At 38.1% G+C, this 27,822-nt stretch overlaps 1 protein-coding gene across 5 annotated transcripts in view; it reads left to right on the top strand.

Moving 5' to 3' along the window:
* ppp3cb (protein phosphatase 3, catalytic subunit, beta isozyme) overlaps window positions 1–27,822 on the top strand; it is a 104,202-nt gene that overhangs the window by 20,358 nt on the left and 56,022 nt on the right. The gene's annotated exons all lie outside the window — the stretch shown is intronic.

Genomic DNA, 27,822 nt, shown 5'->3' with positions numbered 1-27,822 from the left:
CCCAGAGGCTGCAACAGAGCCGTCCCATGGTTGTGTGATGTATTTGGGATTGTCAGCGGTTTAATTACAGGATGTTGCAGTTATCACACTGGAAGTGCTTCAGGAACGGCACTGTGGGTGTCTGATGGTCTTCTCCTGCTACAGTTGTATCTCGCAAGTTTGTTGTTTCGACACCACAAGTCTCTGCCCTACTTCCCTACCTCCGAAGCCAGTAGTGAACTTGCCACCAATAATAATTTCTGCAGCAGCAGTGTTGTATTGTACAGTGAGTTCACTGCGAATCCAGTACGACCTCATTAGGATGTGGAAACTCTGCTTCTGCGGAAGTCACTGCGCCTGAATCACACTTAATGTACCTGTGAATTCAAGTTTGAAAGTTTCCTCATTGAGAATTCGTCATCATTTACTCACTCTCCTAGTCTGGAAAGAAACTTTTATTCTCTAAAAAAGGCTTATCCTTCTTCATAGAAGAAAGTAATGCGTGTGGTCTATTATGGCTGTTGTTTTTTGATGAACTGCCTATTTAAGTAGTAATTAACACTGGAACTAGTAGATTTCAATAACTATCTGAATTACCATAGCAGTCATTCTGACCATTCTCATGTAAGATGTCATATTTGCATGTGATATTTACATTTGATGCTTCCATTGAGATATTAAATGTGCTCTATAATGAAAATCTGGGTATTCCAAGGCATAGTAGACTAATAAAAGATCAGTATCAATATGTATATATAATCAATATATATATACATACAGTGTATACAGTGCATCCGGAAAGTATTCATAGCGCTTCACTTTTTTCACATTTTTTATGCTACAGTCTTATTCCAAAATGGATTAAATTTATTTATTTCCTCAGAGTTCTACACACAATACCCCATAATGATTTTTTGAAATTGTTGTAAATTTATTAAAAATAAAAAAACTGAAAGATCACATGTACACAAGTATTCACAGCCTTTGATCAGTACTTTGTTGATGCACCTTTTGCAGCAATTACAGCCTCAAGTCTTTGTAAATATGATGCCACAAGCTTGGCACACTTGTCTTTAGGATATTTTGGCCATTCCTCTTTGCAGTACCTCTCAAGCTCTACCAGGTTGGATGGAAAGCGACGGTGTACAGCCATTTTCAGATCTCTCCAGAGATGTTCAATAGGATTTAGGTCTGGGCTCTGGCTGGGTTACTCAAGGACATTCACTGAGTTGTTGTGAAGCCACTCCATCTTTGTCCTGCTGGAAGATGAACCGTCGCCCCAATTAAGAACGCTAAATTTGCAACAATTTCAAAAAATCTTTTTTCACATTGTCATTATGGGGTATTGTGTGTAGAATTTGGAGGAAATAAATTGATTTAATCCATTTTGGAATAAGGCTGTAACATAAAAAAAAAAATGTGGAAAAAGTGAAGCGCTACTTTCCAGATGCACTGTATGTATTTTAGTAAATATATTTAAACATATGCACATATTTGTAATTCTAATGGTTGAAACTATAATTTTTAAATATATATTGCATGCATGTACATAAATTACATTTATTTTTATATCTGTGAAATCATAACCTCCTTGTATGTCATATATGTGTGATTTGCATGTATTGCATACTGGATCAGGTTTCTGCTTCTGCTCACTGCAGTTCATGAGCTACAACTATAACTCAGTGTAGACAGAATTATTGATTATTATGCTTTGTTGGGTTTGCTGTATTACATCACTTGCTTGCAGTAAACCAGTGTTGTCACCCATTATATAAGCCTAAATGGCTTTGAAATGAAGAAGAGATTTCTATTTGCAAGTAAATAGGGTAACACTTTAGTTTAGGTCACAATTCATGGTATTAATAAACCATTAACTAACACTACTAGCTTCATAAGCTACTAATTAGCTGTTTATTAATAATTAGTAAGGTAGTAAGTTGGTTTTAGGTTTTGGGTTGGATTAGAGATGCAAAATAAGATCATACTATATAAGTACTAACGGACAGTTTATATCTTAATAATAGGCAGGTAATAAGCCAGTAGTCAATGTTACTCCATTACTTTTATATTGAAAATACAACATTTTGTGTGGGTTTTTTCACCAAATCAGTGACATAATTTATGAATTTGGCAATTAAAGAGTTAAAATCCTGTAATTTTTTTTTAAACATTTAGTAGTTTTGATCATAACTGAGGTTGATTAGCAGATTTATGCAAATCTGTATTTGAAATGCAGTATCTGATGCATTTTACAGCAGTTTAATTCAGCGGATGTTTTCATCCTGAACATAACAAAAGGGTAGTACATTTGAACCAGTGGTGTAGTCCTTGCTATACGCACGTATACTCAGTATGCCTACTTTTTTCCACAAGCTGTTTGGGTATTACGACTTCTGAGGATCATTCTGTCGGTATACTCACTTGTTTTGGTGATTAGACTTCCCTAATTTTTGTACATTGAGTATTTGAATTTTCGAAGATCACAACAAATCAGGTGAATGATGTCTTGCTGAAATGTTCAAGTAAATTGTAAAACAGCATGGGTGTTGCTTTAGCCCTCCTATATTTCCATTCAGCCCCCCTAACACTTTTGCGATTACCTGTACACTACTAAATGACCGCCTCAGTCCCCTTTAAATTTTATATAAAAACGGCGGCAGAATCCCGCTCCTGAACTAATTTTTTAGTTAGTCAGCAAACCACAGCTGTGCAGTGTGTGTGTGTGTTTGTTATATATATATATATATATATATATATATATATATATATATATATATATATATATATATATATATATATATATATATATATATATATATATATATATATATATAAATCAAACGAATCAAAGATACAATGACTTTAGTTGTTTCTTTGCCTACTTTTAAAATTTGTATTGGGTGGATAATAGTACATCACCTATTTTTTTAAGGACTACACCACTGATTTGAACAGTGGGTTAAGTAATACATTTACTTTAGCTAATACATTTATTGTGTTCTTGCTTAATAAATGTGTTCATTTCTTAAAATAAACAAAGAAATCTTAGTGATTCCCCAGTATAAACCAACTGTATTTTGAGCCAACTCAACATTGCTCATACTGGACTTCTATTGTCAGAAAGAATCCTCAGCTTTAAAAAAGGTCTGAAATGGAGGATGACGTGGCTCCAGCAGTAAAGAGTTTGTAGCTTGCAGATTATAAGGGTGGAAGAAAAGGAAAAGACCTCTGCAGGAATAATAACACATGTAGAGATGTTAATCAGGGTCTCAGTCTCAGTTGGTTTTGGTTAGTCTCCCAGGTCTTTTCATCAAATTAGATGTTTTTTTTCTTTCTTTTTTCCAGTAGCGCTTTATTTTACAGTTCTGTTCTGCATATACTGAACACAGCATGCACTTACTGTATCACCTTATATTATTCAGTACCTTTATGGCTAAGTAAACTGTAAGTGCATGTACTGTAAATTAAAGGGCAACCATTCTTTAAACACAAAGGTTAGCTATTATTGCAACATAGATGTATATACATAGATGCCTCATGAGTGACTCTTTTCATGGACCACTAAACGTTATCTTAACGTGTTGTTAAAGTCTGTGAGAACCTAAGAGCATTTTCAAGCATGGTTAAACACATACACAGTTTTCTATATTTGTATTTGACATCTGTAGGGGATTTTACTGAACTATTGAAATACTAAATTAAAGGGATAGTTCACCCCAAAAATCAAAACCTACTTCACTTGTTCCAAACCTGTCAATGAATCATATGAGGCAGAATTGTTCAGTTTGGTTATTTACTGTAAGTAATATTGTACCAAACAGAAACAAATGTTAGTATATAACAGCAAAAACAAACAAAAAAAAACAATAAAACCAGGTGTTACACATTTAAAATACTATAGTAATGCATAGTAAAGGGAAATATTTACGAATAAGCATTACATTACACTAACTTACATATTGTAGTATCATTAATAACTTTCATGAAATAATAGTAATTACTGTAGTATTCTTTAGCCTTTACTACTGTAAACTATATATATATATATATATATATATATATATATATATATATATATATATATATATATATATATATATATATATATATATATATATATATATATATATATCCTCTCCCTCAGTCATCTTTCCATCAAGCAAGTTTCTCGTGTCAGCCCAATGATTGATTTGCAATGTCATCGACCGAAGAGAGAGGTGGCAGTAACGCACCAAAAACCATTGTAAAACAGGAAGAAGAAGAAATCGTCAATCTCGCCATCATATCCTTACTGAAAAAACAGCTTAAACCAGCCTAGGCTGGTTAGCTGGTTTTAGCTGGTCGACCAGCCTGGTTTTAGAGGGGTGTTGACCATTTCCAGGCTATTTCCAACCTGGTCTTAGTTGGTCAGGCTGGGAGATGACCAGCTTAAACCAGCTTGACCAGCCTAGCTAGGCTCAGCCAAAACCAGCTATGTCCAGCTTAAACCAGGCTGGTCAAGCTGCTTTTAGCTGGATTTAGCTGGTAATTTTCCAGCCTGACCAGCTAAGACCAGGCTGGAAATGGCTGGAAATCAGCCTGGAAATGGCCAAAACCCCTCTAAAACCAGGCTGGTCAACCAGCTAAAACCAGCCAACCAGCCTAGGCTGGTTTAAGCTGGATTTTTCAGCAGGGATGGATTCACCTTCATCGGCTAGACACCGGCCTCACCGCTCCATGAATGTTGGTGCTGTCACTTATTGATCCGCGAACGGTAAATGTAGCTTGTGTGGACGCAACTGCGCTACTTGACTAAAAAATGCTTCGCTACTGAAAAGCTATTGGATTTATAAAGTAGCGACGCTACCGCCACGCTACTGAGACATGTAGTTAAGCTAGTTGCGACGCTACTGCACAACGCTGGTCTATCAATAAAGGTTATTGACAATCAATCAATCATAAAGTAATCTCTAGCACCCCTAAATAAAAATATATATAAAGGATATTTCACCCTAAATTCATCATACCCACCATTAAAAGGAGACTTCATCCAAAACTGAAAACTCTGTGACCATTAACTCACCTTTTACTTGTTCCAAACCTGTTTTATTTTATTTTTATTTATTTTTTTTTATGTTGAACACTAATATCCAATAACTTGTAGGGTAATGTCTTTGGTTGTTATGATGTAAATGCTGAATTAAGATTGTTCTTTTGTTTATTATTTTATTATTTATATTGTCAGACAACTAAAACATTTCACAAAATGTGTTAAATCAGCTGCACAAAGCAATTGGCATGCTGAAAATCCTATAAAATTGATAGATATAAAGATTTGACAATTATCATGATAATTTTTTTTGCCATATCGCCCAGCCCTAGTGTCAATGTAAACATACTCACTGTTAATCAAACTAAATTATTGCTTTCCAATTAAAACAAAAGGGGTCCACGTTAACATAGGTATAATTTGACAGTGCCTCCCTAAAACATTGCTTTACCTAATGTGACTGTAAATCTTTGAGTTTGCTTTAAGTTAGAGCCCTCCTGGTGTTTCTCCTAGTGTGGAGGTGAAACCCTTCGCTAGTGTGCCAGTGGTTTCTCCAACACAGCAGGAGGCAAACCTCCGTAAGTGTCTTCCCATTTGTGAGGGTCAGGACAGGGCGAGGGCAGGAGTGAGCGGTCGGTAAGGAAAGAGTGAGAGAGAGAGAAAGAGCGAGAGAGGCTCTATCACAGCTGTGACCTGAATGAGTGCCTCCCCTCGTACCTCTGGGGTCCGGGAACAAGCACGAGCCTGTCAGCGGCCTACTTTCCCAAAGTATGATTCTAGGCCATTATCTGTGTTACCACTGGTGGGGCTCCAGCGGGCTCAACGGATCCGCAGAACAATCCTCTTGATCGGTTGTGAACGCGTGAGGGAGGGAGGGACTACCGCGTGTTTGTAAGTGTTACTCTGGAGCTGAGTGGAGCATATTTTACAGGATGGAGTAAAGGTGAGGTCGGCTAGTGGGAGCAGTAGGACAGATATGGAGATGGTAAAAAATAACTGGGAGATTAAGAGAAAGAGATTGTAACTGCTGTACATTATGATTGGACTAAAGTTGATTAAATTATTTAAAATAAAGGTTATTTTTTTATATGAATGGCTACATGAAACCGTTTTCACAACGATTGAACCTTTCCAATCCACAAAGGCCTCACGTTCCCTTTAGGACTTCATTTACTCCTAGTATTTAGACCAGTGTTTCCCAACCCTGTTCCTGGAGGCACACCAACAGTACATATTTTGGATGTCTCCCTTATCTGAACCATTCGTTTTAGGTTTTTGAGTCTCTTCTGGGTGATGCGGTGGCTCAGTGGTTAGCACTGTCGTCTCACAGCAAGAAGGCCACTGGTTCAAGCCCAGGCTGGGTCAGTAGGCATTTCTGTGTGGAGTTTGCATGTTCTCCCCATATTCACGTGGGTTTCCTCCGGGTTCCTCGGTATAGGTGAATTTAATAACCTAAATTGGCCATAGTCTGTAGGTGTGAATGCGGGAGTGTATGGGTGTTTCCCCATACTGTGTTGCGGCTGGAAGGGCATTCGCTGTGTAAAACGTATGCTGGATAAATTGGCGGTTCATTCCACTGTGGAAACCCCTGATAAATAAAGGGATTAAGCCGAAGGAAAATGAATGAATGAGTCTCTTCTGATGTTAAGATGAGTTGAGTCGCCTGTGTTTGATTAGGAAGAGGTTACTGTTTGTGTGCCTTCAGGAACAGGGTTGGCAAACACTGATTTAGACAACACAGGCTCTTTGGAACTACATGGTTCAGCCTATATTTTTTGTGAAAACACAAACTTCAACATATGTTAAACTGCAGTTTCTAGGTAAAATGAATGAGGCCATTTGAGGCCAACAACTTTTTTTTTTCTTTTCACACTAATGTGAAGGATTATTTTGTGCAGTTCTTTGCACTATACCAAATAAATACCACAAAACAACTGAACTTCTTTATGATTTTGAATGAAACGCTTTTGCCTCACCTATTTGTCTCCATATGAACTGGTTTGGTCTGTGTTTGGTGTGGTCAGTTTGCTTGGGAGCTCACCTTGTACAGTGTTGTACTTGTGCTTGCTCTGGTTCGATTCCTGTAAAGCATGGTTTCACAAAAGAGATAAAAGCAATGTAAAATCATGGTAAACTATGTAATGTGTGTATTTATAGCGTATTTATTGTGTATGGTCATGGGGGATCTCTCCACAACGCCACCAGTGTGTAGCATCCTCTTGGAGGATGCGACGGCAGCCACAGGACAACAGCGCCAGTGCGCTCACCACACACCAGCTATAGTTGGAGTGGAGAGACAGTGATACAGCCAATTTGGTGCATGGGGATTATTGGTAGGCCATGATGGTTAAGGGCAAGTGGAGGGAATTTGGCCAGGACACCAGGGTGTGGACTTTACTTTTATGTTTGCTTTTGAAATTACTAGGTTGGGTTTGGGAAGGGTTTATTCAGTGGTTTGCTGATCTACAGTAGATCAATGGCTTCCAAAGTGGGCGTCGCATGACAATGAGAAGGGTGGGATTTCTAAAAATAAAATTAAACTATTACAATTAATAATCTTAATAATAGTTTAAAAACAATTAGGATTTCTATAATTCATCCACAGATCAATTTATGGTAAGTTAAATTTTACGATGCTATGACCATGCTAAACTATCTGACACCTTTTCAGTACACATGTACAATATAAATAAATACAGGTCACGACTGAAAATTAAACCAAAAATGCATTTGCAGTGCCCACCTATGTCATTATGCGAGATTAATTAAATGAATAAATTACTATAAAAAATAGTGGTTGTTAGGGGCTATTCACACAGAATACGTTTTTATTCTCCAATGCGATACTTTTCTATTGTTTTTCAATGCAAACACATGCTGAACGGATATGTTTGACCATTAAACTCATGTCTTGCGTCTTTTGAAGCGATGTGCACGTGAGTGCTGTGTTTTTTAGATGCTATGCCAAGTTCAACTTCAGCTTTCACATGCAATACAGCTCATCATCGTCAGGTCCAAAAGCAGTGGACCAATCAGAAGAGCTCGGAGGCGGGACACCCATTGCAAGCTTCTGTTTAGTAGAAAGTTGGCATGACAAGTTATTTACGTAGCATGATATCATGGCAGAGGAGACGCTCATTGTTGCTTTGTCCAGAATATCCTTTTATTATGTTATATGATGTATCTTCATGTGCTTATCATAACATATTGCTTTCCTATTTCTAATGGGTGCATTATAATCGTTATTACATCACCTTCATAATATCGCGAGTAACTGGCATTGTTATTTTTGGGATTGTGGACTAAAAAAGTTTTGGAACCCCTGGTCCAGAAGATCTATCTGACAAGCCCAATTGTCTCATGGAAGTATACATAAGAATCCGTATCTGAATACAACAAAACACACCCTAAGTAATGTATTTCAGATTCACAAAAATGTAAACAGCGCCCTCTTGTGGTTTTGTGATCTGAAATGTGCAACAATATGAGATTTTTGCAACAATGCAAGCTGAGGGATGTTTTTCCAATGAGCCTGCATTGTATTTAAATGTGTTTTCATTGACCCAGTCACAAGCGGATGCTGCTAAAAATGTTTTGAGCTTGCCTTCTTTTGAACCTTTCCAGAGCTAGACACAAACACATTAGACTGGATAGCTTTCATAGTACAAATGCTCCTGCATGCGGTCGAATGCATTCAGACATTGACAAAAGCACACCTGCTCTTCACATGCTAAGTAAACATGTGATTGTGACGGCATGTGTCCATCACAGGTTCAGTTCACTTAATTTTTGTTTGCAGGCTTTGCTGGTTTGCTTTAGGAAATGTTGCCTGAAATATTCTTGGGAGAGACTATTCTTTGAATATTCACTGGTACTTTCCCCATCTCATCTCTTCTCTCTGTAATAAAAATTATTGAAAGAAACATTTGTGGAACATAATTTGATGATCTGTGGATTGATACTTCAGCTTCATTATGTAATGCCGTATAATTCATACATTACATTTGACTTGATTCTGTAAAGGAGTGGTCCTCAACCCCAAGTTCGTGGACCGGTATAGGCAGTGCTTAATTTGTAAATTGCGAGGTCCCGGAACAGATCGGGTTAACGGATCCGGCATGTTACCAGAGGAGAGAGAGGTATCGCGGATGAAAGTGAAGAGGGTTGGGGAGTCGCGGAAGAAAGTGAAGAGCGGGGTGGGGTGCATGTGAGGAGGGGAATCTGTAAAATGAGGTGCCGGATCCAATTTCAGAGGGGCTGGATCCGGATACTGCTTTTCCCTGCACAAATTAAGCCCTGGGTATAGGTTTGTGGATCAATTAGAGATATTAACGATCTTATTTTGAAAAATATTTTATTTTGAAAAATGACCGTATTCTCTTGGTTACATCTCGGTCACTTTAGCGCCAAAATGAAACCCTCAAGCTAGCAAAACAAGTAAGAAACAGACAACTTTGGAAAGTTTCTTTGTGAAGAGGAAAAGGCTTAGTGAAGGGCCCTCGAACTACCAAGAAATGGATCATAACCCATTTGTCAACAAATCAGAGGGATCCAGCATGTCTGTGCAAGAAGATCAACTGCTGGAGATTGAAAATGATGGCAGCCGTTCACATATGAGGCGCGCACATCTTCAGAATGCCGCGAGCACTCTGTGAGCAGTGATGGATTTAGGCATGGGCTATATGGGTGATCGGCCAGGGCGGCATCTTGCTAAGGGGTGGCACGGGGAGACGGTGCAAAAAACAAAACTGAGGCCCAGTAAAATATACGATTTACTTTATGCAAGTGTATTAATTTAGAGTGGAAATCACAGAATAAATATGTTAGGGGGCATTCACATTTGGCCTCTTTTGCGTGTGCAAGTTTGTTATTCTCTATGCACAATGGAAACAACGCTGGTGAAAGCAAACTGACGCATGCGTGCAGAAAGCCATTCCCGCGCACCTCAAGCCTGGTTCATGCACTGCTCTGCTCCCGGTGTGTTTACATGCACAATAAAATACGCGCTGCTTATGCGCTGTGAAGCTGGAGTAACTTTTATGTAGAGGTGTCGGCACGCAGCGAGCTTTGCAAGTAGACAAAACTAAAGTTATATTATGATGAGGATCTTATTTTGACTAAGCATGGCTATGAAGCTGAAAGGTAGGATAATGAGTCTGGGAGGTAAGACTTAATAACATTAATTCTCGGCCATGAGTGGGGTCTAAGACAACACATAATTACATAAACCATATTTTTTGTATTCTATAGAATTGTCATTAATAGTCATGCTAAAGATTTCATAAGTGATATTAGCATATTACACCAGATGTTTCTTTACATTGTTTTCCAGTTACATTTAGGATTGATTTGTTTTTTATTTAGAATAATAATAATAATAATAATAATGATAATGTACAATAATAATTGTATGTATATATTTATTATTATAATAAATAATTAAAATATATGTTTTTGGGTAGTGGGTGCATGGCCATTATATCTAGCAACCCCCCGGGGTCTGTTGTATATAGGGTGGTTCGCCCAGGGTGCTGTTTGAACTAGAACTGCCACTGACTGTGTCACGTGACAAGCTGACTGATCAGCTCCATATTTTGTATGGACTATACACTTTTCGGTAGACTAATTATCTCAGACAAACACTGCAGTGCTTTTTCATTTTCACCATAAATAAAACTTGTATCAGAGCTGCAGCAATATTTTGTCAGTTTGTGATCCTCTGAGAAAATGGTTGTTGGTCGTCTAGCAATCTACATACAACCTTTCTGGTTCATGGTTAAATTGTCACGCATTATCCACAGTGATAACAAGGTTGGGGACCACTGCTGTAAAGTACTTTCTTTTATCCACAAAAGAATATATATTTAATTGGTTCTAAGCCCCATTCATTTTTATGTTAAAAGAAGTATTTTATTTCTTTACCTTCCTTTGCCTGCATTTTTTGAAAAATTTTATCTACATTGCTCTGTTTCGTTGCACGTTTCAGATGACAAATCCACTAGAGGGCGCTGTTTACATTTTTGCAAATTTAAAAATGCTATTAGGGTACAATATAAGATGATGAACAAATGATGTTTAACAGAGCAAGGAAATTTTCACAGTATGTCTGATTATATTTTTTCTTCTGGAGAAAGTCTTATTTGTTTTATTTTAGCTAGAATAAAAGCAGTTAAAAATTGTTAAACACCATTTTAAGGACAAAATTACTAGCCCATTTAAGCTCTTTTTTTCCGATAGTCTACAGAAGAAATCATCGTTATACAATGACTTGCCTAATTACCCTAACCTGCCTAGTTACCCTAATTAACCTAGTTAAACCTTTAAATGTCACTTTAAGCTGTATAGAAGTGTCTTGAAGAATATCTAGTCAAATATTATTTACTGTCATCATGGCAAAGATAAAATAAATCAGTTATTAGAGATGAGTTTTTAAAACTATTATGATTAGAAATATGTTGAAAAAATCTCTCTGTTAAACAGAAATTGGGGATGGCGCTAATAATTCACGGGGGCTAATAATTCTGACTTCAACTGTATACCGTCATTCCTCCTAAAAATACAGAGATAGGATTTTTTGCCCATGTCGCCCGGGAGAGAACCCTGAGCTCAGAGATAACTGAGCCCAGGGCTCCCACTAGGTCTTTTAGCATGTAGGGTGTCTGAGATCAGGTAGGTCTCAAAAGCTCCCCCAAGTAAAGAAGGTACAGTAAGAAGGGGGTATTCTTCCAAAACGAAGATAGAGCAGTATGGTGAAACCAGTCTATCTATAGTGGACTTTGATCAATCTGATTGGATTATTACTGATTAAGAATAAGAGATCAGCCGCAATAAATTACATGCTCTTCTTGAAAATGGTAAAAACGTAACTTATTTTTTACCCCAAAAATGTAAACGTCGGTGTATAACAAAATATCAACTCAAAAGTTTAAGATTTTAACTTTAGCTATGTATGATTAATGATTGACAAGCAGTATAGAAATACAAATACTTTTGGATCTCCGTTTACAACCAAATTTAGAAATACACATTTGGTCAAACTCAACACAGTACACTGTAAACAAATGTTGTGTTCCACACAATCGGTTTGTGTTGGGACAACTGACAACATGAAGGAATTAAATTAACTTATTAGTTTTTACTAATTGAAATAGATTGAACATTAAAACAATTAGGTTTCCCCCCCAAAAAACTCTAGAATTGTGTTGTTTCAGCTTATTTTAAGTAGTTTGAACAAACAGCAAACAGCATAGTTTTTTGAGTTTACTTTGTGAAGATAAAAAAAAACAGAAGAGGACAAAAGAACAACATCAATGACTTAAAAAAATAAATATGGGTTCAATTTAAATATTTTGATTTGCTTACAAATATTGCTGCTGCTGACAGAATTATAAAATGGCACCGCTGGAAACATAATCATAGTAATTCTTCCATTACCAAGTGATAATTTTCATCTACAAATGTACAGATTTATACAAACAGCAGACTATTTGATGCAAAAACTGTATTTTTATTCTTGATTTCCTACAAAAATGCAAGCTAGTCAGATTCATTTTACAGGAATCTTTTGACATCTCATCTGAACCATTTGCTTTTTAAAAGCATTTCACAACCACTTGACTGTATGCTCCCATTACAAGTAAAAAAGAGCAACAAAACAAAATGTGCTCAACAAAATGACTCTTTTTCAGAAGAAATACAGGTCATAAGGGCAGCAAGGTGGCTCAGTGGTTAGCACTGGTTAGTTACTGGTTCGCGTCCAGCAGGACCAGTTGGCATTTCTGTTTATGGTTAGCATGTTCTCCTGGTGTTGGCTTGGGTTTTCTCCGGGTGCCCCAGTTTCCCCCACAGTCCAAAGACATGCACTAGCTGAATTGGATGAACTAAATTGGCCGTTGTGTATGAGTGTGTGTGAATGCGAGTGTGCATGGGTGTTTTCCAGTGCTAGGTTGTGGCTGGAAGAGCATCCGCTGCGTAAAACATATGCTGGATAAGTTGCCGGTTCATTCCGCTGTGGTAACCTCTGATAATTCAGAGACTAAGCTGAAGGAAAATTAATGAATATGGATTGGAAGGGACAAAAGGGCAAGTAAATGATAGATACATGACAAAATGTCTCTCAGAATAGCAATGTGAGCAGTTTGTTCGGTTTGTTTGTTTGCAGATGCATTTGAGGCTTTTGTGAGAGTATTTGTGAAAGCAGGTTATTTGTTAGAGTGTGTCTGTACAGGTTTTGCTGGTTTACAAGGATAGAAATTTGTACAATGACATGGGTATGATCTAATTGTACTTTATTATTATTTTTTTTAATCTTTTGCATAACTTTTTTATGTTTTCCTGCATGAAGAATCCTATTTATGCGCACTGCATCAAGAATCGTCAGCGAAATCACCACATGGGCTCAGGACTACTTTGGCAAACCTTTGTCAAGTACCACAATACGTAGTTACATCCACAAATGCCACTTGCATAAAAACCATACTGTGCCAAAAGGAAGCCCTATACTAACAGTGTCCAGAAGCGCCGTAGATATCTCTGGACTCTAAGGCATCTGGGATGGACCATCACACAGTGGAAATGTGTACTGTGGTCAGATGAATCAGTATTTCAGGTATTTTTTGGGAGAAATGAAGCCCATGTACTCCGAACCAAAAGCCAGGGTCTGTCTGCAGTCCTGACCTGTCTCCAATAGAGAATGTGTGGCACATTGTGAAGCACAAAACGAAGAGCCCATACTGTTGCCCACCTTATGACTTGTTTGCAGGAAGAATGGGACAAAATAGTAATATTAGACTTACATCAGATACATGTCAGAGGTCAAACATCTGAATACATTTGGATTTGTTTACACTCAGACTTGTTTAATTTTCTATATATATAGTTTTTACCTTAACTGTTTTATGCTATCCTGCATTAAGAATCCTATTTATGTGCACTTCATCAAGAATCGTCATTCATCTATAATGAAATCACCACATGGGCTCAGGACTACTTTGGCAAACCTATATCAAGTACCACAATGCGTAGTGCGATAAATGCCATTTAAAACCGTACTGTTCCAAAAGGAAGCCCTTTGTTAACAGTGTCCAGAAGCGCTGTAGATATCTCTGGGCTCGGAGGCATCTGGGATGGACCATCACACGGTGGAAATGTGTATTATAGTCAGATAAATCAGTATTTCAGGTATTTTTTGGGAGAAATGGATGCCATGTACTCTGCACCAAAAGCCAGGGTCTGTCTGCAGTCCTGACCTGTCTCCAATAGAGAATGTGTAGCACATCGTAAAGTGCAAAACGAAGAGCCCTTACTGTTGCCCACCTTATGGCAGGAAGAATGGGACAAAATAGTAATATTACACTTACATCAGATACATGTCAGAGATCAAACATCTGAATACATTTGGATTTGTTTACACTTAGACTTGTTTAATTTCCTATATATATATATATATATATAATTTTTATCTTTTGCATAACTGTTTTTATGCTATCCTTGTATTTTGAAGTGTAAAAAGTTTTAAAGGTGATATACACAAATAAATAATAATTATTATTACTCTCAAACTTAATCACACATACTTTATGTCCGCTTTGTTCAGCAATATATACTTTGCTCTATGTGTACAAATGACTATTCATTCTTTTATTTTCCTTTGGCTTAGTCCCTTTATTCATCAGGGGTCGCCAGTGGAATGAACCACCAACTTATCCAGCATGTTTTATACAGTGGAAGCCATTCCAGCTGCAACCCAGCACTGGGAAACACCCATACACACTCACATTTACACCCATACACAATGGCCAATTTAGATTATTCAATTCACCTATAGTGCACGTCTTTGGACTGTGGGGGAAACCAGAGGAAACCCATGCCAACACGGGGAGAACATACAAACACAGAATTGCCAACTGACCCAGTCGGAACTCAACCAGTTGCTGTGAAGCAACAGTGCTAACCATTGTGCCACCGTACCACCCCAATGTGGAAAAAACTATCAGCTACTAAACCAATTATTAAGGTGGTTTATGAGGACATTGTATATGTCCTCATAATTCCGTATGCTTAGAATGGGGTTAGGCCATATAATTAGGCCATTTTTATTTTTTACTGAATAAATTAAAATGCATTACATCTATGGGAAGTCATCATAAACCACCAATAGCAACATTTGTGTGTTTGGTCTGTTGCTTGTTTTTGAGTGTCTAGTAGATGCAGAAGGAGTCTCAACATCTGTCTCAGCAGCTGGAGTGTGTCAGTCAAACACACGGACACACACATGCACATGCACACATGGGTCAGTTATCCTGACCTCACATTGCTGCTGCTGCTTGCCCTGCCCTGACCTGCACTTCACACACACACACATGCGGAGAGACTTACACACAGGCTGTGAAAGGGCAAGAAGGATGTTTGACAGAGGAAAGGAAAAAGCCGCACTGCATGAGTATTTATGAAATGCTGATATTAACTTTTCCAAAGCAGAGGTGGAAGGTCAACAGCATTCTTGACACTGGGCAGAGAGTGACTCTGTATTGGCATTGCCGATCACAGTATTTGTATGCGAGCAGTAGATGTATTATCTTTTGTTACACTCAAAAAAATGACCTGCTGCTTGTTCAAGCTATTTAAATAAAATAAGTGGAAACAACACCGTTCTTAAGATTTTTTAAGACATAAATAAGAAATTTAATGTTTAGCGCAAATAAGTTGTAAAAACGGTTAAGTTAACTTAGTTTATTTGTGTTGGGACAACATGAAGGAATTGTGTGGAACCCAGCATTTATATATATATATATATTATTAGGTACTAGTACCCCCTTTTGCCTTCAGAACTGCATTAATCCTTCATGGCATAGATTCAACAAGGTACTGGATATATTCCTCAGAGATTTTTGTCCATATTGACATGATAGCATCATGCAGTTGCTGAAGATTTCTTGGCTGCACATCCATGATGCGAATCTCCCATTCCAACACATCCTAAAAGTACTCTATTGGATTGAGATCTGGTGACTGTGGAGGCCATTTGAGTACAGTCAGTGTTGGGCAGTAGCGTAGCTACAAGTAGTGACATTACTAGCTTAACTACATTTCTCAGTACCATGGCGGTAGCGTCGCTACTTTCTAAATCAAATAGCTTTTCAGTAGCGAAGCTATTTTATTAGTCAAGTAGCACAGTAGCGTCCACATAAGCTACATTTACCGTTTGCGAATCAAAAAGTGACAGCACTGACATTCACGGAGAGGTGAGGCTGGTGTCTAGCCGACGAAAGTAAATCCATTTGATGGCAAGAATAACGATTTCTTCTTCTTCCTGTTTTATGGTGTTTGACAATTAAATTTTCGAGTAGTACATGTTAAGATGCAATAACTTAATTTCTGATGCTGTGATCAGAAAATACTTTTATATACATGGCTGTGCACAGGGGATAGCCGTGCACAGTGTGATTCTCGGAACCCCCCACCCCCCACTTAGCGTTATTTCCGCGACCATCACACACCCCATATACACACATATATACACACTCATAATATAATGCTTATTCCAAAATATTTCCCTTTACTATAAATTACTAAAGTATTTTAAATGTGTAACTTTTTAAAAGTGTAATTATTTCTTTTTATTTTATTTCTTTGCAACACCTCATTAGTATATTTATATATATATATAAAATAGTTTATACATAATTTTTATCTTTTGCATAACTGTTTTTATGCTTTCCTGCATCAAGAATCCTATTTATGCTCACTGCATCAAGAATTGTCACTCATCTATAAGAAAAATCCCTGTGCCATGTACTGTGCCAAAAGGATGCCCTATGTTAACAGTGTCCAGAAGCGCCATCGACTTTTCTGGGCTCTGAGGCATCTGGGATGGACCATCACACAGTGGAAATGTGTACTGTGGTCAGATGAATCAGTATTTCAAGTATTTGTTGGGAGAAATGGATGCCGTGTACTCTGGACCAAATGCCAGGGTCTGTCTGCAGTCCCGACCTGTCTCCAATAGAGAATGTGTAGCACATTGTAAAGCGCAAAATGTGACAACGAAGACACCAGCTGCTGTGTAAAACATATGCTGGAAAAGTTGCCGGTTCATTCCGCTGTGGCTACCCCATTTATGATAAATTATATGGACTAAGCCGAAAAGAAAATGATTGAATGAATGAATGAATGAATGAATAAAGAGGAAAATTATGAAAACTATAACAATTATTACATTTAGTTATAGTTTTAGTTTGATTTTAGTTTGTAATTATTTATTTTAATTTTATTTCTTTGCAACACCTCATTAATATTTAAATGTATTTTGTTCTTAAAGATACATACAGTATGCAGTTTGTGTGTGTGTGTACTGTTAGGTCTTCAGCTGCATCTCTGCAACACTCATGTTTATATTTAGCTCACATTGTTGGTTCGGCTCTCCAATCAATGATTCATGGAGTTTCTTTTCATCATTGTGGCTCATAATCAGCCATGTTTATTTACCTTGAAACGCCTGTGAAAAAACGCAGCACATGTGTGTTTATTGACAGGAGAGTTTGGCAGAGGCCCATCACTGTATGACTGCATCCAAGACAACAGTCGTTATGTTCAGAAACACTACACTCTACAGTATGTGCTTATTCAGGAATGAATGCAAATATCTGCACTGTACATGTCGGTATTTGTTGCCATTATACGTACTCAGAATTGTCAATGGTTGTTTCAACAGGGTCTCCTCCTGGTTCTCTGGTTTCCCCCACAGTCCAGATACATGCGCTATAGGTGGATTAAATAAACTGGCCATACTGTATGTGTGAATGTGAGAGTGTATAGGCGTTTTCCATTACTGTGTTGCAGCTGGAAGGGCATCCGCTCCGTAAAACATATGCTGGAATAGTTGGCGGTTCATTCCGCTGTGGCAAGCCCTGATACATAAGGGACTGAGCTGAAGGAAAATGAATGAATGAATAAATATATTTATAGTTCTAAGCATATTGCTAAAAACAAATTAAGTTTTGATTTGTTTACCGTAGCAAATTAGCAATTATTTTTAATTGAACATTCTTTTTACTTAAAATTCTAATGATTTTTGGCATAAAAGAAAAACTATATAATTTTAAGCAGTGAAATTTGAAACAGTGAAAGTTAAAGTTAAATCATGACAAGATTTCTTGTCAAGGTGAAAAGCTGTCTCGTGAGCTGTGATGTCATGGTCAGGGTGAAATTAGCATTGAAGATTGGAGGCAGGATTGGATTTGAACCGCAAATCAAGTGCTTTGCACATACCTGGCAACTCAGATTGGCCTTTGTGTTGAAAGTGTGATTCTGTTGCGCGTGTGACGTAGCTGCCTTTTTTCATTGGAGTTCAACAGCTTCTGCATCCAACAGAGGCTACGACTCACATTAAGTCCACACACATTAACCACAGCTCATAACCATGCAATGGAATAGCACTTTAGATATGCTGAAAGTCATAATCGTCATAAACACAAATGGAATTAGGACATGTGGAGTATCCCTTTTTAGTCGCATTATTGAAGTGTAGTAAAGACACCCCTAAAGACCCAAAACATCCATCAAGTAAACTATAGAAACTGACGTGATGCTCTGCGTCATGTGCAGACTTGATCTAAGCACAGTTTAAGATATTATCGAAATACAACCTGAGAAGGACATTTGCTCTTCATTTCATTTGATTTCTCTCAGGCAGAAACAATTGAGATGAGGATTCTTCTTCCTTTAAGATAATTTGCACCAAACGATCGCGTTCACATGGGTGGCTTTGCACGAGTCATGTTTCTTTTCTTTTTTCACGAGAGAGTGTGTGCGTTTATCACGTGCACGTGAATGCTTGTGGAGCTGGCAGTGTGTGTGTATGTGTGTGAGCGCAGTGCATTTGCCTGAGGAGACAGTGTTATGTAAGAGATCTCTGCTGCATACTGCACTTCAATAATACACCCATACTGCTAAATAAAGGAGCTAACACACTCGCACTGTACACACATGCAATAGCAAATCATTTACAGGGCCGATCAGATTCTCAGGACACTCATTCTGTCATCAGCAGGAAAGAAAAATCACAAATGATATCTCTGTGACGGCGCCAGGGGTTCAGCTAGACTGAATGGAGATTAAATTGAGAAGAAATGGAGAGACACAAGTGTAGACTCTTCTGCTTCATGGGTATTTCTCCTGGTTAACAACAACAAAAACAAAAGATCTAGTAATTTCATCAGTTTTAGAACACTTTCTCAATCTATTACTTTGATAATCAGTTATTTTATTAATAAATAGTTTAATATAGCTTAAAATAAGGCTTCAATTAATTATTTTAATAATAAGTTATTTTATTATTCATTCATTAATTTTCTTTTCAGCTTAGTTCCTTTATTAATCTAGGGTCGCCACAGCGGAATGAACCGCCAACTTATCCAGCACATGTTTTACGCAGCAAACTATCTTTGGTAAACATCCATGCACACTGATTCACACTCATACACTACCGACAGTTTAGCCTACCCAATTCATCTGTACCACATGTCTTTGGACTGTGGAAGAAACTGGAGCACCCAGAGAAAACCCACGCGAACGCAGGGAGAACATGCTAACTCCACACAGAAACGCCAACTGACCCAGCCAAGGCTCGAACCAGAGACCATCTTGCTGTGAGGCGGCAGCACTTCCTACTGCACCACTGCGTCGCCTTATTTTATTATATTTATTATTATTTAGTCATTAATTATTTTTCATTAATTATAATCTGTTGCCTCACAGCAAGAATGTCACTGGTTCGAATCCCAGCTTGCCCAGTTGGCATTTATGTGTGGAGTTTGCATCATGTGGGTTTCCCTCAGGTGCTCCGGTTTCCCCCACAGTCCAAAAATAGGTGTATAGGTGTGTTGGATTACTATAGGTGAATTGGATTAACTAAATTGGCCGTAGTGTATGAGTTTGTGAATGAGAATGTATGGGTGTTTCCGAGTACTGGGTTTTGGCTGGATGAGCATCCACTGCGTAAATCATATGCTGGAATAGTTGGTGGTTCATTCCGCTGTGGCTACCCCTGATTAATAAAGGGAGTAAGCTGAAAAGAAAATGAATGAATAAATTAGAACATTTAATGGACTAATCATTGATTATTTTACCGACTAATAAGTAAGCTTTGTTGTTGTTTTTTGTTTGTTTTTTTACACTTTTGCCGTTATTTAAAATATTGAGTTATTCCGATTGTAAGTAATAAAAAAAAAACATTATTTGTAGGGAAAAATTTATTTACATATAATTTGCAGTTCCATCTTCTGTTGATTTGCATTGGCTCACAAATTGACCCCCCTTTCCCCTAAAAAGATTTTTTAAATGTTAATTAATACTAAAATATCAGGATAATGTTGTCGGAATAAACAAAAAAACATTAACTGTGAAAGACTTTAAAGATTGCACACTTTTTTTTCAAGGCCAGTGTATCATATAGTCAAAGATAAATCAAATGATATTAAATGAAACTCGAAGCATATGGTACCAGAGACTTCCCACCTATTGATCACAAAATGTCTTCAATGCTATGTAGCAGCACTACTGCAGGTACTGTATTGTAATGCTCTCTTATGGACTTTCAATGGCATAACTTACATGTCTGCATTTCATCTCCATTATCACAAAGCATGTTATATTTGCAATATAGCTGACTGAATCTAGAATCTTTTATATCAAAAGTAGCTGCTCTATCTTGTGCCGGTGCCATCTTTGTTCTGCGACATATCATTCACTGTGAGAAAATGGATGTGTGGTGTGAAAACAGTGTCAGTTGCTCAAGTCTGTATGGATGTGAGTTGGCAGCCCTGCATATGACAGCATTGTCTTCTTCTGTTGGGTCACACTATTACGCCACAGCGCCCCCAGTGCTTATCAGCGTTACTGCAGATTCTTACAACAGAGATCTGATGGACAACAAAACTAATTGTCAGCAATTTTTTCATTCGTTGTTGACTGTAGTTATGTTTCCTCTCAAAGATGCTAATTAGATTTATGCGCAAAGCTGGAATATTGCTTAAAATACATGCGAATAAAGCACTGTTTTCATCAACGAGTCAAAGAAGATCATCACTTCCTGATAAACTGGCCCCAAATATCACAAAGTGCATTTGTGTATAAATCACGCCAAGTCTTATTATCTCATAATATGTAAAAACAAAGTCACATGACTTTTTTTGATGCACATGCTGGACTTTTTTTTTGGCAAATTTATTTTCATTGTAGTTTATACTTTTTCTTTCTTATCGGATCAAAAGTTTATCCTAGGTGTGCGCAGGCCGAGTGCCTTAGTGTTCCACCAGTGACGATATACAGTCATTGCGCACAGCTATGAGTGAGAAATTGCATTTATACAACAGTTTGACGGCACAATTGTGTGTATAAAAAAGAAAATCAAACACGGAGAGTCTCAAAAATCCTTTTGTATGAGGAACTACTTTCTTCCGCTGTTCATTCACATCTGCAGCTAACAGCAGAAACCGTTGCTACTTCACAAATGTCACTTTAGAGCTAGTGTTTGAATGATTCTCTAGTGTAATATCTAAAATGATGACAAAACACGTGATTTTGCTTACGTTTTAAAATTATAAAGCTGAACAACATGAAATGCCATCAGTCTACAGAGATTTCCCAGAATTTCTTTGTTGCAATCGTGAGATCACATTAATTAACCCCGAAAAAGCCAAAGCATTGCAAACACTACCAGATTACTGTTGTGTTTGCGATAAGAAAAAACGCTAAACATGTGCGGGCAGTCGTAAGTAGAAATTGCGCGGAGTTTTTCTCCTTTAAGGGCTTATTATGCAGTCTCTGTCGCCATCTTGTGGATGGACAACATCAACCATCTTTGCTCGGCTAAGTATGACGGGCTGATGGATGCCGACGCACTGTATCTCAGAAATTATAAATATTTAAAAAAGGCACTGTCCTTATAAATAAACTGCATTGTTGCAAGCCAAACAACTACATTCTCACCTAAAAAGCCTTAAAAGTGCATTATGTTGTCCAACAGCTGCAATATTTGTCAAACTGTAGTGAGTTTATTGATCTGCTCTATGTGGGCGTACACACAAATGTGAGGAGGCTGTACAAATTGTGATTTTGCAGAATATCATACTGTTGTCAGCCAATCAGATTCAAGAACAGACAGAACAGTTGTATAAGTTGCTATAATCTTTTATTCCTTAGTTGTAAGAAGAAACATCATCTTGAATATGAAAAAATGTAGGGCGGGCTGATACGTGGATTGGCTGATACGTAGTCCAGAATTGCTAGGTGGATTGCTATTGGTGGATTTCATGTGATAGACCCATGATTGATGAATGAGAGACTGACAAATGGTCAAAGCAGAGCAGAAAAGAGACACGCCCTCATAGCCCTGCCCAGTAGTGGCGCAAGCTGAACCGCTCTAGGCAAACGTCAGTCGTACTGCCCTTACGGTGTTCATGCCGTCCCTTTGCGGACATAAGTGAAGACCAGAGTGGAGGGACGGGGGGTGGATGTGGTGATTGGTGAAGGCGCGGTGACGAAAGTGTAAAGCGTCGGGGACGGGGGGTGGGGATTGGAGTGGTTAGTGAAAACATGCTGACGAAAATAAAGAGATTGGGGGGGGGTGGGTGGGGGATGTGTGTGATAATTCACAAATGAAAGTGAAGAGGGGGGGTTGTGGGAGATGAAGGCGCGCGGTAAAGACTTTTCTTCACTAAGGGTCACATGGTCAGTCTTTAGTGCGGAGCCAGTGGCGGATTTAGGCTTGGGCAATGTAGGTGATCGCCCAGGGCGACATCTTGCTAGGGCCAGCATGGATATATTCCACCACTCCAAAAGCATCCCTCCCACGTGTTCGCGCCTACCTTTTATGGACGAAAATCGCGGGGTGGTCGGATGACTCTATGTCGTCGCTAGCAAGATGCCCACATTGCCCTTATTGCCCTTGCCTAAATTCGCCACTGGCCCCACCCAAAAGACTGTCCATGTGACCAGAAGTGTCTTTTTGAGAGGGGAGGGGAGGTTATGGTATTGATTAAAGATTATGAGGGCTAATGAATTACAAAATAATTAAGTGATACATCGTTTATAACAAGAACTTCTATATCCATATAAAAATACGACGAAACAATTCTCATGCCGACTTTAACAACTCCATTTTGTCTACTACTGAGCAGCTTCTGAGCAATAAAATGTGTGTATGATCTGCAGTTCTGCACCATGGAAGTGGCTACATACTGTAAGCAGCCATTGAAATGTTTTCTGACTGACTTCATCTTCACAGTTATTGTTTTGGCTGCTGCGGCACGTCTGCACAGCTCTGCCGCTTCAATGCAGGCTGAAAAAGTAGTTTTTGAAAACACATTTTTTGGATGTAGAAATGGGTTAGCATGTGGGCTGCTATGACTCAGTGTGTGTGTGTGTGTGTGTGTGTGTGTGTGTTTGTGTGTGATGCGCTTCACTGGTGGCTTGCCAACCTCTGGCTGCTGTTGCCCGGTAACACTTTGCCACAGTTTTGCTCTCATTTCACCTTTTTACAGACTTTTTGTCTTCTCTCTCTCTCATTCTTTTTCTTTAAATTTTTTTTTTCCGTTTATTTGATCCTGTTTTATCCTAATTTTAATTTATATTGTTTTAGTTTTATTTAGATTAGATTTACTTATTTAGATTGTAAGACCCTATAAGAGAGATAGTTCACCCAAAAATGTACTATTTACTTAACATCACGCGGTTCCAACCTTTATGAGTTTCTTTCTTCCGTTAAACACAAAAGAAGATATTTTGAAAAATGTTGGAAACCTGTAACCGTTAGCTATGTTTCCATCCCAAAAATTTGATGCGCATTATGGATGTGCGCATAAAAAAAAAACGGTTGATGAAAATGCCAATATGTGCAGAAATTTTGAAAATGCGCATAAAAAACATAATGTTTAGGTGTTGGGGATGAGGTGTCTGAATAACACAGTTAACTGTACTATGCACTGTGTTTCGGGCAGCCGCTGCGATCGGATACTATTATTAGTTATAAACTGTACCAAAAAGCTTAGGACCTGGGGGGAGGGGGGAGTAAAATAACAAAACGGGAGGGTGGCGGGAGATGGGTCTGAAATACGGGAGATTTCCGGGAAAAATAGGAGTGTTGGGAGGTATGCTCACGCCGTCAAACGCCACCGCGCGTTCACTGCATGTCAGGATTGACTTCTGAGGCGTCATTTATTAGATGAAGAAAAGATTGACGCAGCTTCTCCAACCGCAGAAAATTCCGTTATTACTGTTGATATTTGGCGCCAGTTAATCAGGAAGTGACGTTTTTGTTCGCTTTGAGTCGTTGGATGGAAACGCTGCTTTATTCGCACGACTTTTATGCGATAATCCAGTTTTGCGCATAAAGTTCATTCGCATTTTTGGATAGAAACATAGCTAGTGATAGAGCCAATTCGGTGGATGGGGATGATTGGAAGGCCATGATGGGTAAGGGCCACTGGAGAGAATTTGGCCAGGACACCAGGGTTACACACTCTTTACGAGAAGTGCCATGGGATATTTAATGACCAGAGAGACACCACCTCGGCTTAACATCTCATCCAAAAAATGGAGTAATATTTCATTTTTGCATGAACTATCCATTTAAATTATCTTTTTTTTTAAAGCTGTTCATTTTTTTTTGTAATAGACCAATTTTTCAAGTCAAGCTGTTTTTTATGGGTTGTCAAGAAGATGCTTGAGTGTCTGAGTGAATGTGACAGTAGCTTTTCTCCAATTTAATGGTGAAGGTGTTACAAAAGCTGTGGAGATTAAGTTTATTTGTTCATGTCTTCTTCATAGTTAGAAGACAGATGCTAAAATAGTAAACAAAACCATGCCATTCATTCACACAGACCTGCAGAACATGTAGAATTTATGTCTATATGGTCTTTTGCGCATTAATATTTACAAACTTTAGTCCATGTCACAGGGCAGCATGGTTGCGTAGTGGTTAGCACTGTCACCTCACAGCAAGAAAGCCACTGGTTCGAGTCCCAGCTGGACCAGTTGGCATTTCTTTGTGGAGTTTGCATGTTCTCCCCATGTTTGTGTGGGGTTTCTCTGGGTGCTCCAGTTTTCCCCCACAGTCCAAAGACATGCACTATAGCTGAATTGTGTAAACAAAATAGTCTATATAGTGGTCGTAGTGTGTGAGTATGTGTGTGTGAATGCGAGTGTCTATGGGCGTTTCCCAGTACTGAGCTAGAAGGGCATCCGCTGCGATATGCTGGAAGAGTTGGCGGTTCATTATGCTGTGGCCCTAATTTGACAAAATCTGTGACATGTAATGAATAAAGTTCATCCATTCAGTTGTTCTTGAAGAATAAAGCCTGACAGCCTTATCAGCAGTCCAACATTGTCTTGTTATTAAATCTGCCACTATGCTGACACAAAGGCATTTGTTGCTCATTTAAATTTAAAGCACCAAAATGGCACAGTTAGGATACAGTTATAAAACATTTTTTGTGTGGTATTTTGAGCTGAAACATCACATACACACTCTAGGGACATCAGAGACTTATTTTACATCTTGAATAAAGGGGCATAATAGGTCCCTTTTAAAGGAGATTTTATCAATACTTATATTTTTTTGGAGCCTTCAGATATTCAAATAGTTGTATCTCAACCTAATATTGTCCTATCTAACAAACCTTTATGTATTACGTTTATTCAGCTTTCAAATTACGTATAAATATTAAGTTCAAGAAATTGACACTTATGAGTGGTCAATTGGGGTCTACATTTAAAGTCAGAATTATTAGCCCCCCTTTGAATTTCTTTTTCTTTTTTAAATAATTCCCAAATGATGTTTAACAGCGCAAGGAAATTTTCACAGTATGTCTGATAATATTTTTTCTTCTGGAGAAAGTCTTATTTGTTTTATTTCAGCTAGAATAAAAGCAGTTTTTAATTTTTTAAAAACAATTTTAAGGTCAAAATTATTAGCCCCGTTAAGCTATATTTTTTTTTCCAGAAAAACCATCGTTATACAATAACTTGCCTAATTACCCTAACCTGCCTAGTCAACCTAATTAACCTAGTTAAGCCTTTGAATGTCACTTAAACTGTATAGAAGTCTTGAAAAATATCTAGTCAAACATTATTTACTGTCATCATGACATAGATAAAATATATCCATTATTAGAGATGAGTTATTAAATCTATTATGTTTAGAAATGTGTTGAAAAAATCTTCTCTCCGTTAAACAGAAATTGGGGGGAAAAAACAGGGGAGCAAATAAATCTGACTGCAACTGTAGGTTAACAATAAAAAAGATCCAGTTGAGTAAGCATATATGAAAACTATTCATTCATTCCACCTTCTTGCTGTGAGGCGAATGTGCTACCCACTGCGCCACCGTGCTGCCTTATGAAAAATATATAAAAGAAATAAGAGTGCTGGTTTCCTGAATTTTAGCTTGCTTTGCCAATAAAATAAATACATTAAAATGTACTTGGCCGCACGGTGGTGCAGTGGGTAGCATGTTCGCCTCACAGCAAGAAAGTATCTGGTTTGAGCCTCGGCTGGGTCAGTTGCCGTTTCTGTGTGGAGTTTGCATGTTCTCCCCATGTTGGTGCTGGTTTCCTCCAGGTGCTCCGTTTTCCCCCACAGTCCAAAGACTTGCTATAGGTGAATTGTGTAAGCTTAATTGTCTATAGTGAATGAGTGTTTATGGATGTTTCCCAGTGATAGTTTGCAGCTGGAATGGCATCCGCTGAGTAAAACATATGCTGAATAAGTTGGCGGTTCATTCCGCTATGGCCACCCCAGATTAATAAAGAGACTAAGCCGAAAAGAAAATTAATGAATGAATAAAATGTACTTGTATGCAGGTCTAGGTATGTTATCACACTCTTAAATGTGGTATTTTGGTCTCTAGATAGAAATAGATGCTTTCATTGATATATCTGCATATATGGTATTTATATGGGACACTTAATATTTAATAAAAATGGACCCTTTTCACTGGTTCAAGCCCCAGTTGGGGGTTTTGGTAGTTTATTCCACTGTGGTGACCCCTGTTGAATAAAAGGACTGAGACAAAAATTAATGAATGAATGGACCCTTTTTACGTTTATGGGTTTATTAGTAGCGAAAGTCGTAGTCGGGTAAACGTAGAGCACGTAGAGTGAAGGGGAGAGTACAACAAATAATTTCTTTACAATCTTATTGCTCTAGCAATAAAACAAAAGAAAATCAAGACTTTCAGGAAAAGGAAAAAATTGTGTGAGACATAACGGCAGCCAGAAGAGAGAATAATGTCGAATGTGCTGTCATAACCCATAGACGCTGCATTACAAATGCCTCGCACAAGCTGTAATTTGTTTCTTGTAATTTGATACAAAGATGATATAATGATAATTAGTCTACTGAAATGTGTATAGTCCATACAAAATATGAAGCTGATCATTCACTTCTTGTCACGTGACTCGCGGTGTGCTCGCAGCATTCTGAAGATGTTTTCAACTCGGTGTGCCTGGAAGGCGTGAGCACATCACAATGCTCCTAGTATGCGTACACAAGCTGCACACCTCCATTGGAAATAACAAACTTGTGTGCGGAAAAGATTAGATTTGTGAACAGCCGCCGTCATTTACGGTCTCCAGCAGAGACATGCTGGATTCACCTCATTTGTTGAGAAATGGGCAGCAGATCCATTCCTTAGCAGTTCATGGGTCCTTCACTGGGCCTTTTCCTCTTTGCAAAGAATATTTACAAAGACGTCTGTTTTGTACTAATTTTACTAGCTTGTGGCAAAATTTTGACGCTCAAGTGACTGAGAT

The sequence above is a fragment of the Danio aesculapii genome, chromosome 14 (genome assembly GCF_903798145.1).
Source record: "Danio aesculapii chromosome 14, fDanAes4.1, whole genome shotgun sequence".
NCBI lineage: Eukaryota > Metazoa > Chordata > Actinopteri > Cypriniformes > Danionidae > Danio > Danio aesculapii.
The sequence above is the reverse complement of the archived record's forward strand: the minus strand, read 5'-3'. Positions and strand labels throughout refer to the sequence as shown.